We start from the raw sequence: 15,477 nt of genomic DNA, 5'->3' as shown, positions 1-15,477 counted from the left end.
TTTAGAAAAACTATTTTTTTAACTTCACTTTTGAATAGAGTGTCATCTGAGAGGTCGTCGAGACTAAATACGTAACCAGCTTTCAATTCAAGTTTCAGTTTGTGCAAACAGACAGTGCTGCATTATTATGTCTATCCCAAAGGAGGAGTTATGCAACCATGTGGCACTCTGTAGGCATTCTCTATTATTGAGCACTTTCTGGCATGGTACAGTATCTCTATTTATATGAACTTTAATATTAAGCAATTTATTATGTTCTAGTTTTGTGCTATTCTATTCCGTGTTCTTAATGCCAAGTATTTATCTAATATTTTGGCTAATCTGAAGGCACTTTTTGCTACATGTAATACATTTTACTAATATAATATCAATTTTCTCCATTTTCTATACTGTGCAAATGCTATGTTTCTGTACACAGGGTTGGGCAAAGATACATCAAAATGTATTTTAATATAAAATACCAAATACCTTAATATTGAGTGTATAAAAATAAACTTCAAAATACACTAGCCACAACATGTATCAAAATAAACTACTTGTATTTTAAAAATACTAAAAAAAATACTTTTACAAGGGAACATGAAATTTCTATAAAACACTCAGTAAGCACACTTGAACTTTTTGTTTGAAAATATATTGCAATTATTTTTGTGCAAAAAAACAAACAAACAAAAAAACAATTATCATTACATATTTACATTTTAGCTTTTATTGTGCAGTAAGTTCTTCTCTGTGGCCTTGCCACAGAAGATCCTCTCAATAAAGGTCACATTGCATAAATGATGAAAATTAAAATCTGTTTGTCTGCAAGTAAAGATACTTCAATGCATGTACAGTACATAATGAAACAAGACATCTTCACCAAACTGTAGGATTAATCGCCTGCATTTGAGTGGACTGGTTTTCAGGGATCGTGCTGTACATGTTATAAACATTCTTAAGAAGGAAGAAAGAAAGAATGAAAGAAAGTAAGTAAATGTGTTAGTATTTCATTTAAGATGAACAGATATGTGGTTTTGTGTGTTTGGTGTGTGAAAGTGTTCACACATACATACCTCGTTTTCTTCTGGATTTCCCTGTTTCTGTTGTTTATTGATCAAAACATCTGTAATGCAATGCAGAACCATTTAAACCAGTCATATCCATTTAACAAATATGTGTTGGCCTAGATGAACAAGGTCTCTATCATTAACTTTACCATGTATATTTCAAACTTTGACACTTTGCACAGCAGAATCATCTCTTCTCAGACTCATTCTGTGCAACAGTGTTGTGATGAATTTAATAAATACCCCACTTCCTCCATAGCACACTGTGTTTGGGCAGCTAGGTTTTTTAGAACATAAATGTGGGCTTGTAGCTTTTGTGCTAGTGAGGAAGTTTCGAGTTGCGAAACCACAGTGGTTTTTATAGTAGTCATATATATATAACTCTTAAGTGAAAAGAAAGAGAGAGATTCAAATCCTCATCATGATATGACAAAGAAACATTTCCTTACCTGAGGGCTGGTAAATTACATTTACAGACATAATGTGTTTTGTGGGATCTGCTGTGCTGTCCAGATGTGATTCTGGACGTTCGAGGCCTTTGAAAGAACAGCATGATGAAGAGGGTCAAACAGAGTCAATAAAACTATACAAAACAAGAAGACAAATGTTAAATTACACAATGATTGGATGAGTGCATTTGTAAATTAGATGCAAGAGCTAAAGTGCTGCAGTGATGACATATTTTTGTAGGCCAAAAACCCAGAAATGTGGTAGCATTTTAGCCCTGTCCTGGATGGGTTTTTGGTTAAAAGCCTTAAATAAGGCCTGTGGTTAACACAAGCTCAAGATATTTCCATGTTTTAGTCTACAACATAAAATAAGCCCTTGTGAGCCTTTTGTCAAAACTTTTATTTGTCTTGAAAAAGGTGATTGCTAAAAAGTGGCAAAAAAAACACTGAACAGGTAAACTCATCTACTCAATCATTAGCTTTAACTGCCTTATTTTACTGACTTATTTTTGAATGCTTTTAAATAAAAACTGAAAGAGCTCTCAGAAGCTTAATAGTGACTTTGAAGTCATCCAATCATGGTATATATTGTTTATAGCCTACGTTTATAGCTTTTTACTTCTGGGGATTATAGGCTTCAAAATGAAAATAAAATTAAATAAATTCTGACTTCTGGATTGGCCTACAAAAATACATCATCACTGCAGCAATCTACACAATAAAGGGAAACGATTTTCATATGACTTCTGAAGACTTGGAATATAAAACTTAAGTTGTTTGCACTACTTTTATGAGACGTTTATGGTTAATGATTTTCAGTTTGGTGTGAACTGTTCCTTTAAGAGAAGATGTGGCTAATAATATGGATCTGCTGAAGACTTGAAGGGGAAATGTGAGAAACTGTGGTCTCTGAACAATGTTCCTATAACTATAAGTATCAGTTGGTGGTGAGCTACTATGTCTTTAATTGATCTGAGATCATTTCCTGAGAAGTATGTTTTCTTACCTGCAGATATGGGCTGAGATGTTTCTGGTACAGAAGTGATCAGAGAATACATCTCTGCAGATCCAGAACAACTCTAAATAACATAACCAGTAATATAGGTCAAGTTTCTTTCAGCCATTCGTATTTGCTATGATATATTAGAAATATATTTGTTAATTCATGATTTTAAAGATTATAAATGCAAAGATACTCACTATACCAGTTTCTTGAATGGGCACATCTGTTTTTATTGATCTCATTTTAATGCTAAGAATCAAATATTGATATTTATGACACCTTTCATGCATGCATATATCAGATAGGAAGCTAAACATCTACACACACAGCTACTTGACTACAAAATTATTTTTTGCTAAAAGAAAAACAAAATATCACAGACTACTGAATTGAATGCATAAAAAAAAAAAAAAAAAAACACTTACGGTTTTCTTCTTTTTTTACCTAGAAATCATTGAGCTGCATTATATTGCTGTGTATCACTTCAAATTTCTGTTAAAAATAAACTGACATTAAAATACTTACATGCAAACCGGCACAGACAGATGAGTCCCATGAGTCCAGACAAACTTCCAGCAACACCAATGGAGACCAGCACTATTAACAATGTATCTGTGTCAAAACAAAACAAACACTTTAATACATGTTTATGTGTATTATCATGTTTAATATGGACTCTGTAGATACATCAGTCCACCTGATAATTGAAGTGATACACAAAAAACCTAGAACGATTTGTTTTATTTTTATTGTGTGTATTGATCAAATAATTTATTCTGTGTTTGTTTGTGTTTGAATCAGGACTGGTAAGAGAAGATTGTGCTTTTGACATTTTTTCACCTTCAGACCAGACGTATGAATTCAGTCTGCAAAATTTAAATCCCATCTATTATCGTGCTTCAGCAACACGTCCTCAAATGTTTAAGACTTAGATCAGTTGGAAGAGAGGAGGCTGTCTTTAGTGGTGGTTTGCATTCGACCACTTGAGTGTTTACACTATAAAAGCAATCTGGTCAAATACGTTTTCAACTACATCTAAAAGTGGATCAAATCATTTCAGACACCATTCACACATACAGAGCTCTGGCATGAAACTCTGATGACGCAATCTGATAGGTCTAATTCAATCTGACATAATGACATCATCACATGGCACAGCTGATTGGTCCTCTCCTGTAGCCAGTGAGCTCGCTGCTCAACATTCAAATATATGACTAGAGCTTGCCATTGCAGTGCAGCTTGCTTCAGAACAGCGAATTCAACATCTAAAATAAGTAAATGCTCATCTAATCCATACTGCTGTGTGTATTGTGTGGTCTGCCTAATTGAATTAAACAATGAGCAACCATAATCAAGTTTAACTAAGTGTCATGTTAGCAGTTTGCATTGTATGCAGCAAATATTAAGCATATCAACTAAATCGTCAGCTGGAAAATCGCAGTACCACCAAAGAATTCTAAAGCACCACCAGCTGGCCATTTTCAGAAGAGCCCTTGGCATTTTTCAGCTGGTCAAGTTAATTGAATATTTATTGTTAGGCATATGTCCTATTGGTCTCTTTTGCATTTATGAAATATACTGGAACCAAAACCTGAGAAATGACTCCAAAATATTCCCCTGCATTACTGGACACGTAATTTACCTAGCCTTAGTTGTAATTCATAGGCGGGGATTATTCTTATTGTGAATAAGCATGCACGTTGGCCCTAATTACGAATGATTGGAATTCATTGACATACACGTTTAACTATCAAATCTGAAGTTTACAAAGCGTTTGTGAATCCGGAGGAGAGTTTTCGGGAAGGTATTTTACGCACAGATTACTTTGAATTTACTCACATATTTACGCAAGTTTCATGAATGAGGCCCTGTGTTATTATTGCATCCAGTTAATGTACAAAATTACTGAGGTGCCAATAGTACCTGCCAATATAAAGTATAGATAGCATAATTACTTTTTACACTTATTGCAAAGATTGCTGCTGGTCCAGGAAAGCATTGTTGCAATCATGTGATGTCAATTCTGTATGATGGAGGATGTGTGTTGATATTGACCTTCAGATTGTGATAGGCTGTAACCTGTCAGTGTAAATCCTGTATAATATAGAGATGTTTCCAAGAAATAGTACCCTATAATTCAAAACCTTGACTGTGCTCATATTTGTGTGTGTGGGTTTGGGGGGCCCGACAAGACATTGTGCCCAAGAGTAAAATGGAATGCATCGGATAACTTTGTCCGTCTCATCATTGCACGAAAATGACTTAACAAGCTGTTACGCTGTCGCTGGGACAGATGAAGAGAAGAAAGTAACAGCGGTTATCAAATTACTAAATTATGATATTTACTCAGGTGGGTTCTTGGGTCTTATCTATCAGACTGCAACATATATCCATTTTGTTAATTAAATATTACACATAGTGTGCATCTAATTAGAGTTAAGCTAGTCGGCGTGTTAGCCCAGGCACACAAAGTCATAACCCACTATTGCTAAGCCGGTCGGCGTGGTAGCCAAGGCTCACATAGCCATAGGCCACTAGCGTTAAGCCGGTTGGAGTGGTAGCCGAGGCTCACATAGATAGTAATACATGCGGTTCACATGGCTCTTTGGAGCAGCAGCAGTACATATTTCTTGGTGATAGATCTGCTTGTTGGGGGGTGTTTTGTTCTTGTTTTGGCTTGTATTGTTCCTTCTGTCTCCTGCTTTGTGGGGGTTATTTCAAGTATGTTATATTTGCAGCAGCAATATTTCTTACATGCTCACAGCAGCATGTTGTGGATGTACTGGCAGTAGCAAGTCTCAGTAATTGCTCTGCCGCAACAGCGTAGCAGATCTATTCCGCCAAGACCAAATACATTAACATTGTCATGTACATTATTACCATGCCAATCCCTCCGAGAGTTGTCATGACAGAACTGTATTTACTTTGTAGACTAGACAGTACCATTTAAAAACGCTCGGTTCGACCTTCACAGCCTTTGAAGACATGACTTTAAATTCTGTGTCATTCGAAGGATGCAGCCTCTGTATTGGGACACAGCTTATGTGCTCTAAAATCAGCTCAAAAATATCATAAATGTTGATATCCTCAGACTGAAATTAAAAAATGAAGTGACCATCCTACACATGGTTTTCTATGAAATCAGTTGAAACAAATGTGCTCTGACTTTAGCCAACTAGCATCAGTGTATCCAGACTGTTAATCTGGGCAAAAGTCATGTACTGCATTTTCTGACATTCTACTGTTAAGCAGCATAATAATGAGACTCTTTGTTGAATTCTCTGTTTACTGCCTTCATTCTGGAACTGCCATTATGAGTTACTGATGTACCAATTAACTTTGAAAATAATTCCCAGCTATATTTGAGCTTTTTAATCCAATTTATTAATTCTGCATAGTGACTTTTACCATTGAGAAAGAGTGGATGAACTTACTCATGGTTTCCTTTGCTGTACTGATTGGTGGGTTTATCTTGGTTTGGAGGTCTGCTAATATAAAAATAACATTGCAAGAGCCATCAGTTTTTAGAAGGAAATAATTTATCAGATTTAATCTAAAATAACCAGAAAAGCTATTATTAGCAACTTACCAGTTTTACTGTATGTTGTACTCTCAGAAGTGGACATTACAGTTAATGCTGGTGAAAAGACATTGTGAAATGTGTGGTGATGTACCGTATGTATAGTAAATGATCGACAAATACTCATGAGCTTAAAAGAATGATTGTAGTTTTCAGGACATTCAGAATGGAGTAAGAATAACTGATTTACAAACTCAATTACTCACAGGTTTTCATGGTTGTTGAAGTAGTTTGTTCAGTAGTGGTTGATGTTGAAACTGCAGAGACAATTTATCAGCATTATAGAGAGTAATTTTACATTATTATAATCATAATCTTAATCCGTAAAGATGCACTTCTCTCTAAAGGCATAATATAATGAAGAGGTGGCAAGTCAGGATCAGCAACTTCAACCTTGCAACACTGACTCAGAAAACATTATTTATTAGTAAATAATTATAATATCTCCTTCCTATTTCCCCCATGACACAGTTATGGTAATTACTTTTGTCGGTGCTTTGCAGCAAGGTTAAGCCTATTGCGTGCATTTGAACGCAGAACTGTTCAGCAGCACTGACGTCTCGCACCATTCATGCTGCTGCTGGCGGGACAATAAACACCGTCGAGCCACTCTTGACAGTTGCGGTAGCACGGTCTCGTGAATTTTTTTCATCACTAATTGATGGATGTCTAAAATATAAAAATAAGGAGAAGCCTAAAACAGCACACGTCTGAACTATGACGTGAAAATTGGCCCGAGGGATGTAAAAAAGACGGGGCCCGTCGGGCCCAGGCTGAAAGTCAGGGCTCTAGGCTAGATAATCCCATTTAACAATGCTCGGCCGTCCTCCATAGCCTTTGAAGACATGACTTTAAATTCTGTGTCCTTCCAAGGATGCAGCCTCTGAATTGGGACACAGTTTATGTGCTCTAAAATCAGCTCAAAAATATCAAACATGTTTGACATTCTCAGACTGAAACTAAAAAATGAAGTAACCTTTATACACTACATGATTTCCTATGAAATCTGTCGAAACAAATGTGCTCTGACTTTAGCCAACTAGCATCAATGTATCCAGACTGTAAATCTGGGCAATAATCTGGGCAAAAGTCATGTAGTGCATTCTGGCCTTCACTATTTTCTGACATTCTACTGTTAAGCAGCATAATCATGAGACTTGACTTTGTTGAATTCTCTGTGTTTACTGTTTATATTCAGGATCAACCACTATGAGTTACTGATGTACCAATAATTCCCAGCTATATTGGAACTTTTTTATTCCAAAACATTATTTCTGCATAGTGACTTTTACCATTGAGAAAGAGTGGATGAACTTTTCTTTTTTCCTTTGCTGTACTGATTGGCGGGTTTATCTTGGTTTAAGGGTCTGCTAATATAAAAATAACATTGCAAGGGCCATCAGGTTTTAGAAGGAAATAATTTATCAGATTTAATCTAAAATAACCAGAAAAGCTATTATTAGCAACTTACCAGTTTTACTGTATATTGTAGTCTCAGAAGTGGACATTACAGTTAATGCTGATGAAAAAACATTGTGAAATGTGTGGTGATGTACCGTATGTATAGTAAATGATCGACAAATACTCATGAGCTTAAAAGAATGATTGTCGTTTTCAGGACATTCAGAATGGAGTAAGAATAACTGATTTACAAACTCAATTACTCACGGGTTTTCATGGCTGTTGTAGTAGTTTCTTCAGTGGTGGTTGATGTTGAAACTGCAGAGACAATTTATCAGCATTATAGAGAGACATTTTACATTATTATCAATCTTTAAAGCAAAGCTTGCTTGTTGGAGATACAGATCCTCAAATAATAATAAAAAAAATATTGTTGGTCCTTTAGTAATGTGTGATTTTGGATGGACAACAACAACAAAAACATTAGTATTAACAACTGATTTGATTAATTTAATGATGAATCTTTAGGGGTACAACAACTTGTCACTGGGACAGTATCTTAAAGGGATACCTTTTGTACCTTCTTCACCCCAAAGTATATTATATGCATATTAGTACCTTAGAGTAGTAATATGTACCCTTAAGGTAGTAATACTATTAAAGTGTATTGAAAGGGTTTTTACAAATCATATCCAATCCATCCAGAAGTGCCCTATAGGTGTAACATCATCATTACTAACTGATGATGAGTTTATCAAGTGAATCTGTATGACGTAAAATAATCCATGATCAGTAAAAACACTGGAATTAAAGTTTCTAATACAGAAGAACAGCAGTGAAATATCTCACCTAGAACTGTCACTGTGGCAGGATCAGAATCTGATGATGGTATGAATGAGCCTTGCACATTTATCACTGTGTAGTAACAGATAATGTTGAGTGATTCAGGTGATTTTACAGCTGCCCATCTGAACACTTCAGCACCAGTGAGCTCGAGCTCACATGATGCACTGGTTTTCATTTTCTTCTCCTCTCTGTTTATGTAGAAATCACATTTATTCACTGTAACACGTGGTTCTGTCTCACAGCTGATCTTCACTGCGCTGGACTCTCTTATGACATCTGGAGATACTTTTACTCTAGGAAATCCTGCAACAAAACAGACCAATCAGTCATTACATCTCTTTATAGACCATGTTTACATACATCATTTTCCAACTACAGTCCATGTTATGGTTTAACCTTTGAGCAAACTCATAAATGTCTTTGCAACATCACCCAAATAAACAATGAATAGTAAAATGTTGTACATGAGAGATTTGAAAATATGAATATGTTAATTTATTTTCATTTATGGAAATTTATTTATATATTACTTACTTTAAAGGCATCATGACATGAGAAATCAAATTTGCCTTGATCCTTTTACAATAGGAAGTCTTTATAAAACATCATGTTTCATTGCTTACATGTCCTACGTATTATAAATTGATTGTGTCAGACAAAGAAGACATGCAAAATGTGCAGTGTTTGAGGCTCCAGAAATCTGCTTGAGAACTACTAGTATAGATTATAAACCCTGCCGTCACCATGTTGTCGTGATCCCTGTCTGTGTTTCTTATGTCTCTGTTCGTGGACTCTTAGTTTGTAGCTCTGTCTTGTTTGTGACCTTGTTCCCCTCATGTTTCCCTGTTGATGCTCCTGTCTTAGATTTCTGGTCTTGATCAGTGTTCCTTTGTTATTTACCCTTGTTTGTTTCATTCTGTTATGCTGGGACATAAACGAAGTGAGGTGGATCCAAATGCAAGTAGTTTATTGGCAAAACAAGAAAACAAACACAAGTAAATAACAAAGGAACACTGGGCAAGAGCAGAAGCAATGTCCATGAACAGAGACTCAAGAATCATAGACAGGGACCGTGACGTGTAAACGAATGGGCCATTTTTAGTTTGAGCCAAAATAAAAAATCTAATTACACTTCAAGTAAATTTTTACCAAAGATGGTTTCTGTCATTTAGGTATAGTTCTTATCACATTGATGTATGTTTAAGTGATTTTTCTAATAAGTTTGGTTTGATGCTATAAAAACAGCATGCACAAAACCTTATCAACATTATAAGTCAGCCTCAAGGAACTTATTAAAAATCCAATGTCTGGACCCCTAAAAATGTGTATTTTCAGTTCATGGGGAGGGGTTCAAGTTTCAGTTTCGCCAAGCAATTTCTCAATCAAGTAACACCCGGAATTACTTTCATATGAACAAGTGCAGATGTAAATGAATACTACAGTGGATATTCCAAGGGTGTTTACAAGACCAAGTCCATTTAATAAAAGCTTCTTATTTTTAGGAACTCAAATGTTTAATCAGATAATTGCAATCAGGTAATGAATTTTCATGACATAACTAATGTAAAACAGAGAAGTTGTAGGTTCAAGTTTTTGCAGTATTACTAAAACGTACTGAAAACAAATGCTGAAATATGCTAGACAAATGTGGACATACAATGTTTAATCAAAATTAAACAATAGACATCACTTACGGTGAGACTGAACCTCCATCAGGAGCAGAAAAACTATGAGGATGAACAACTCCATAACAGCGAGTGTGAGAGAAGATACAGAATGAGACTCTAACAATGGGTGAATAAGGAAGTAGAACATCAGACCACAAACTGTTTAATGCATTGTGCAGTCAGTTATGAAGATGAACACAGATCGTGAGACCACATGTACAGCTATATTTACTTTAACAGATGACAGATCTGGGGCAAAGCCTAAAAGGAAGGTAGTTTTGTAAAAGTAACATAAATGTGGCAAAAACATCTGTACCATTAATACACTTGAAAAACACAAGATCATAATAACAAAATTAAGAATGTGGAATACATTATTCAGTTTATAGTCTCTATATTAGGTACATGTTTGCTGGTTAATGCATAAAACATGCAGACAATGTCAAGCGGTCAGTTGCTCTTTTTCATCAGACAACTGAAAGTGAAAATAATACAAATTAAACAAGTAAGGCATTATGCTAATTTTATGAAATTGTTTATACCATGCTGCAACTTTGTTAGAACTCTTGTACATGTATATGTTACAGTAGTTGATTTAAAAAAAAATGACATAAATTAGATTTTATATTTCTTAAGCCTTAAATCTGTACCGATCACTGATCTTGTAATAAATCTGAATCTTAACTCCACAGATGACTTTCACCCACATTTAACACATTTTATCCATAAAAAAATAAATTTTCTCCCAAAATCAAAATGTGTGGAAAAAAAAGCTCCACAGATTCTGTCTGGTCTGCTGATCAGTATATAAATTCAGTAACTAAGTACTGTATTATCTGTACATATCATTTTTTTTGTGTTTCAAGGCAACAAGTGAAGAAAGTAAACAAGTCATTCATGTTTTGAGGAGCACACAGAGGAAGTTAAAAGAGATGTTGTTTCCATCTGGCAGGAGGTGTAGTTCAGTTCTGTGAGAACATCAGCAGAACCTGCAGAGATACAAACTTTATTATCATATATTTCTGTATCATGGAGTTCAGTTTATGAACAACTAAACCTGTACATTGTACTTACTGGTAAAGCACTACTGAAAGCCATGAGCCTATCAGAAGGAAAAATAATTCTTTAATCCATGTTTATATTTCAGTTGTCACAGACTTTCAGTTATTCTACCTTAATTTCAATTTTCATGGACTTTCGGTTTTTGCTTGTTTTTTGATGTACTGCTGTATTCGTTGGACCTTTCTTTGTGGTTTATCTTATTAAATTTATTTTGGTATTTGAAACCTGAGGCGGGGCAACTGAATTGTCAGTTGTTGCTTGTGTTTTACATACTGTTGCATTTGTTGGACTTTTCTGTGTTGAATACTGTGACGTGTGTCCCGAGCGCTCGTCAGCGTCGCCCTGGCAACACAGTGGAATCACCGGCACTAGCTCGTCACGGGCTGAGCGGCCGCACCTGCAGCTCATGAAGAGGCGTCTACTTCAGCCGGGGAGGAGAGCAGTATGGTGAGCAATGTCTCCCGACACAGGGCCTAACTCTTTCCTCCTCTGTCACAGAGAGCAGCGTGTGACCGTCAGCCCCAACCAGGAGAGCACCGCACGGGATCCACCACTCAAGACCCAGAGAGCACGAGGGAGTTGGAGCACTACGGAGAGCACTGTCTTCACTCGGAGCACAAAGTTATCAATAAAGCCACCCTTCGGGGATTTTCTCTGTCCATCGGTTGTCGTGTAGTTCCTCACCTCGCCACACTGGTGGAGAATGCGGGCATGGTGTGAGGTGAACACCGACAACCGACCCCTGAGGAAATCACCGTCACCCATTTTGTTTTCTTTTTTGTTTTTTTTTTGGTTTGTTGACATTGGTTTTTTGTTCCCTCTGCTCTGTTTCCCCAGGCGGCCGCTCCTCCCCCCGGCATGGAAGAGCTGCTTAAACCCCTCACCGAGGTGAGCATCCGCCAGCCGCAAATAATGGAGCACATGGCCTCACGTCAAGGAGACGCCGAACGCGAGCTCGCCGCCCTCCGTTACCGCCGCCCACCGCCCGCCGCTGCCTGACCCCCGTGTCCAAGCCGTACAGCTGATGCCGCGAATGACGGCGCACGACGATGTGGAGATGTATATGCAAATGTTTGAGGCCACCGCGATCCGGGAGGCGTGGCCAGAGGGACGAGTGGGCCAGACTTCTCGCGCCGCTGCTGACCGGGGAAGCGCAACAGGCGAAAAACAAAATCACGGCGGAGAGAAGCCGGGACTATGAAGAGGTGAAAAAGGAAATCCTGAGCCGAGTAGGCCTCTCCCCAATCTGTGCGGCGCAGCAGTTCCATGAATGGGCATATCGAGCTCGACAGCCCGCTCGCGCCCAAGCGGCAGAACTAACCCGGTTGGCCCACCATTGGCTGTTGACAGGGGGTCCCTCCGCACACAAGGTAGCTGAGCGTGTGGTGATCGACCGACTCCTCCGCGCCCTCCCCCGCGCGTTGAGGCAGGCGGCTGGCATGAGGAATCCCACCGATCTCGACGAGCTCGTGGAGGCCATTGAGCTGGCGGAGGCCGCCCAACACCGGGAGGTAGGGGAGCGAGCGCCGCCTTTTCCCCGAAGGGTGGTCCAGGAGCGACGCTCGCCGGAGGGCACCCAGCGACCCGTGAGCAGGCCTGCGGTTCCCCGGCCCCCAGGACGAACCGATGCCCACCGAGCCGCCGCGCTCCCCCAGGACGGATATGGCTAGCAGGCTGTTCAGTGCACAACCCGCCGCCGGAGGCACCACGAGCCGAGGTGCATATCAATGGCCGGCCGTTCATCGCCCTCCTCGACTCGGGCAGCGGGGTAAGCCTGATACAACCAACGGTCCTTCCGCCCAGAACCGGTTCCAGAGCCCGGCTGGCGATAACGTGTGTGCACGGGGATACCAGGCATGTACCGGCACGGCGAGTGACCATCACCGCGACACCTGGTTCCTGGCCCGTCGAAGTGGGAATCTTAAAGGACCTACCGGTACCCGTTCTCCTCGGCCGGGATTGGCCGGGGGTTTGATCAGCTCCTCACCTCCAGCACACAGCCTGCTAGCCGGGCCGGGGACCGCCGACGCCGGAGATCAGCAAGGCGCCCTCGACGACGCCCCGCGCTGCTGACATTGGACAGCCCGCGAGGAGGTGAGTCCCCCTCCCAAAACTCTAACCTGTTCTTTGATGTCTTCCAGCAGATAGCGGGAGGGGGAACACTCGCCAACGAGCAGCGCGGGGACGAACGCCTCAAGCATTGCTGGTCTCAAGTGCGGGTGGCGGAAGGAGAGGATTTACAACCGGCTCCCCACCCCACTCCCCATTTTCGTTGTTCAAAACGGCCTGCTTTACTGTGTCGCGCAGCGAAGGGGGGAGGAAAAAGACGTTGCTGGTGGTACCGCGAAGCAAAGTCCAGACGGTGTTGGAACTCGCCCATGCCCACCCGATGGCTGGCCACCTCGGCGCTCAAAACACCGCGCAACGGATCCGGGATCGCTTCCACTGGCCAGGACTGGAGGGGGATGTCAAGCGGTACTGCCAAGCTTGCCCGACGTGCCAACGGACATCACCACATACTCCTCCCCCCAGCCCGCTGATCCCGCTGCCTATCATAGAGGTGCCCTTCGAGCGCATCGGGATGGACCTGGTGGGGCCGCTGCCGAAGTCCGCCCGGGGGCATGAACACATCCTAGTTATCGTGGATTATGCCACCCGCTACCCAGAGGCCATTCCCCTCCGCAAAGCCACCGCAAAGAACATCGCACAGGAGCTCTTCCTACTGAGTAGTCGGGTTGGCCTACCAGCGGAGATCTTGACCGACCAGGGCACTCCTTTCATGTCCCGGATCATGGCTGACCTCTGCAAGCTCCTCAAAGTCCGGCAGATCCGGACCAGCGTGTACCATCCACAAACTGATGGGCTCGTGGAACGGTTTTAACAAGACCCTTAAGCAAATGCTGCGACGAGTCGTGGCCGAGGACCAACGCGACTGGGACCAAATGATCCCGTATGTGCTGTTCGGGATCCGGGAGGTGCCCCAGGCTTCCACCGGCTTCACGCCCTTCGAGCTCCTCTTCGGCCGCCAACCCCGAGGGCTTCTAGATGTCGCCCGGGGAAGCTTGGGAGCAACAGCCTGCGGTAGGTCGGACCACCCTCGAGCACATCAAGGCCATGAGAGAGCGGATCGACAGGGTCATGCCATTGGTCCGGGAGCACCTGTCCAAGGCCCAGCAAGACCAGCAGCGCCTCTTCAATCGGGCCGCCCAACCACGGGAGTTCCAGCCGGGAGACTACGTCATGGTTCTGGTCCCCACCTCCGCCTGTAAATTCCTGGCACGCTGGCAGGGCCCATACACGGTCACCGAACGGGTAGGACCCGTCACCTATAAAGTGCGCCAACCAGGTCGCCGAAAAGAGGAGCAGCTCTATCATATAAATCTGTTGAAGCGCTGGGTGGGGGACCGGACCCCAGCTCTCGGCCCTCGCCACCCACCTCTCCCGTGGTTGTAGGCATGGATCCCAATCTCTCCGCGGCCCAGAAGACGGAACTGCAGCACCTGGTCGGTCAGTTCTCGGATGTGTTCTCCCCCCTGCCAGGGCGGACGACCGTCATCCAGCACGAAGTCCGAACACCACCAGGAGTTATCGTCCGGCAGCGACCCTATCGTGTCCCGGAGGCTCGGCGACACGCCATCGAGACAGAGGTACAGGAGATGTTGAAGTTGGGGGTAATTGAGCCAATACCTTATTAAATTTAATTGGTATTTGAAACCTGGGACTTGTCATTATCTTTGAACCTTTTAAGTTAACAGCAATAAGGGAATGATATAGCACTAAATGAAGTTTTTTGTAGATTTATTATTAAATAAACTTTACATTAATATACCACATGATTAGGGCTGGGTATTGTTCAAAATCTTTCGATCCGGTGCCAATTTCGATACCTCAGTTTCGATACCTGTTCCTAACGATACTTTTTTTGATACCAATTTTATGAAATCCATTTTAACAAGATTACAGAACACATTAGCACATTACAAAAAATGTTTTATAAAGAGCTCATGCTCATGATTCTTTGATGAATAAAAAAATTCAAAAGAACAGCATTTATTTAAAAACGAAATATTTTGTAACATAACACGTTTTAATGTCACCTTTGATAACTTTGATGCATCCTTACTGAAAAAAAATTCTGACTAACCAACACATTCCTTAACTTCAGCACAAAAACACAAACCTAATAATAATTATTGCAATATAAACACTGTCAGAGTGATCAACAAGGTATCTCTTCATTTACCAATCGAAGACGGGCAACTTTCTGCTCTTATGTTTACTCCATGCACTGTCAAGGTCTTCATCATATTTGTCATGGTACCGGTCTTTGCAGCAATTATTTTACCGCAAATACTGCATCGCGCGCTGTTGGCATCGAGCCTGGAGAAATGTACCCACACTTTTGATCGACTTTTCCACA

Source organism: Cyprinus carpio, chromosome B11 (genome assembly GCF_018340385.1).
Source record: "Cyprinus carpio isolate SPL01 chromosome B11, ASM1834038v1, whole genome shotgun sequence".
In the NCBI taxonomy this organism is placed as follows: domain Eukaryota; kingdom Metazoa; phylum Chordata; class Actinopteri; order Cypriniformes; family Cyprinidae; genus Cyprinus; species Cyprinus carpio.
Note: the sequence above shows the minus strand (reverse complement) of the source record.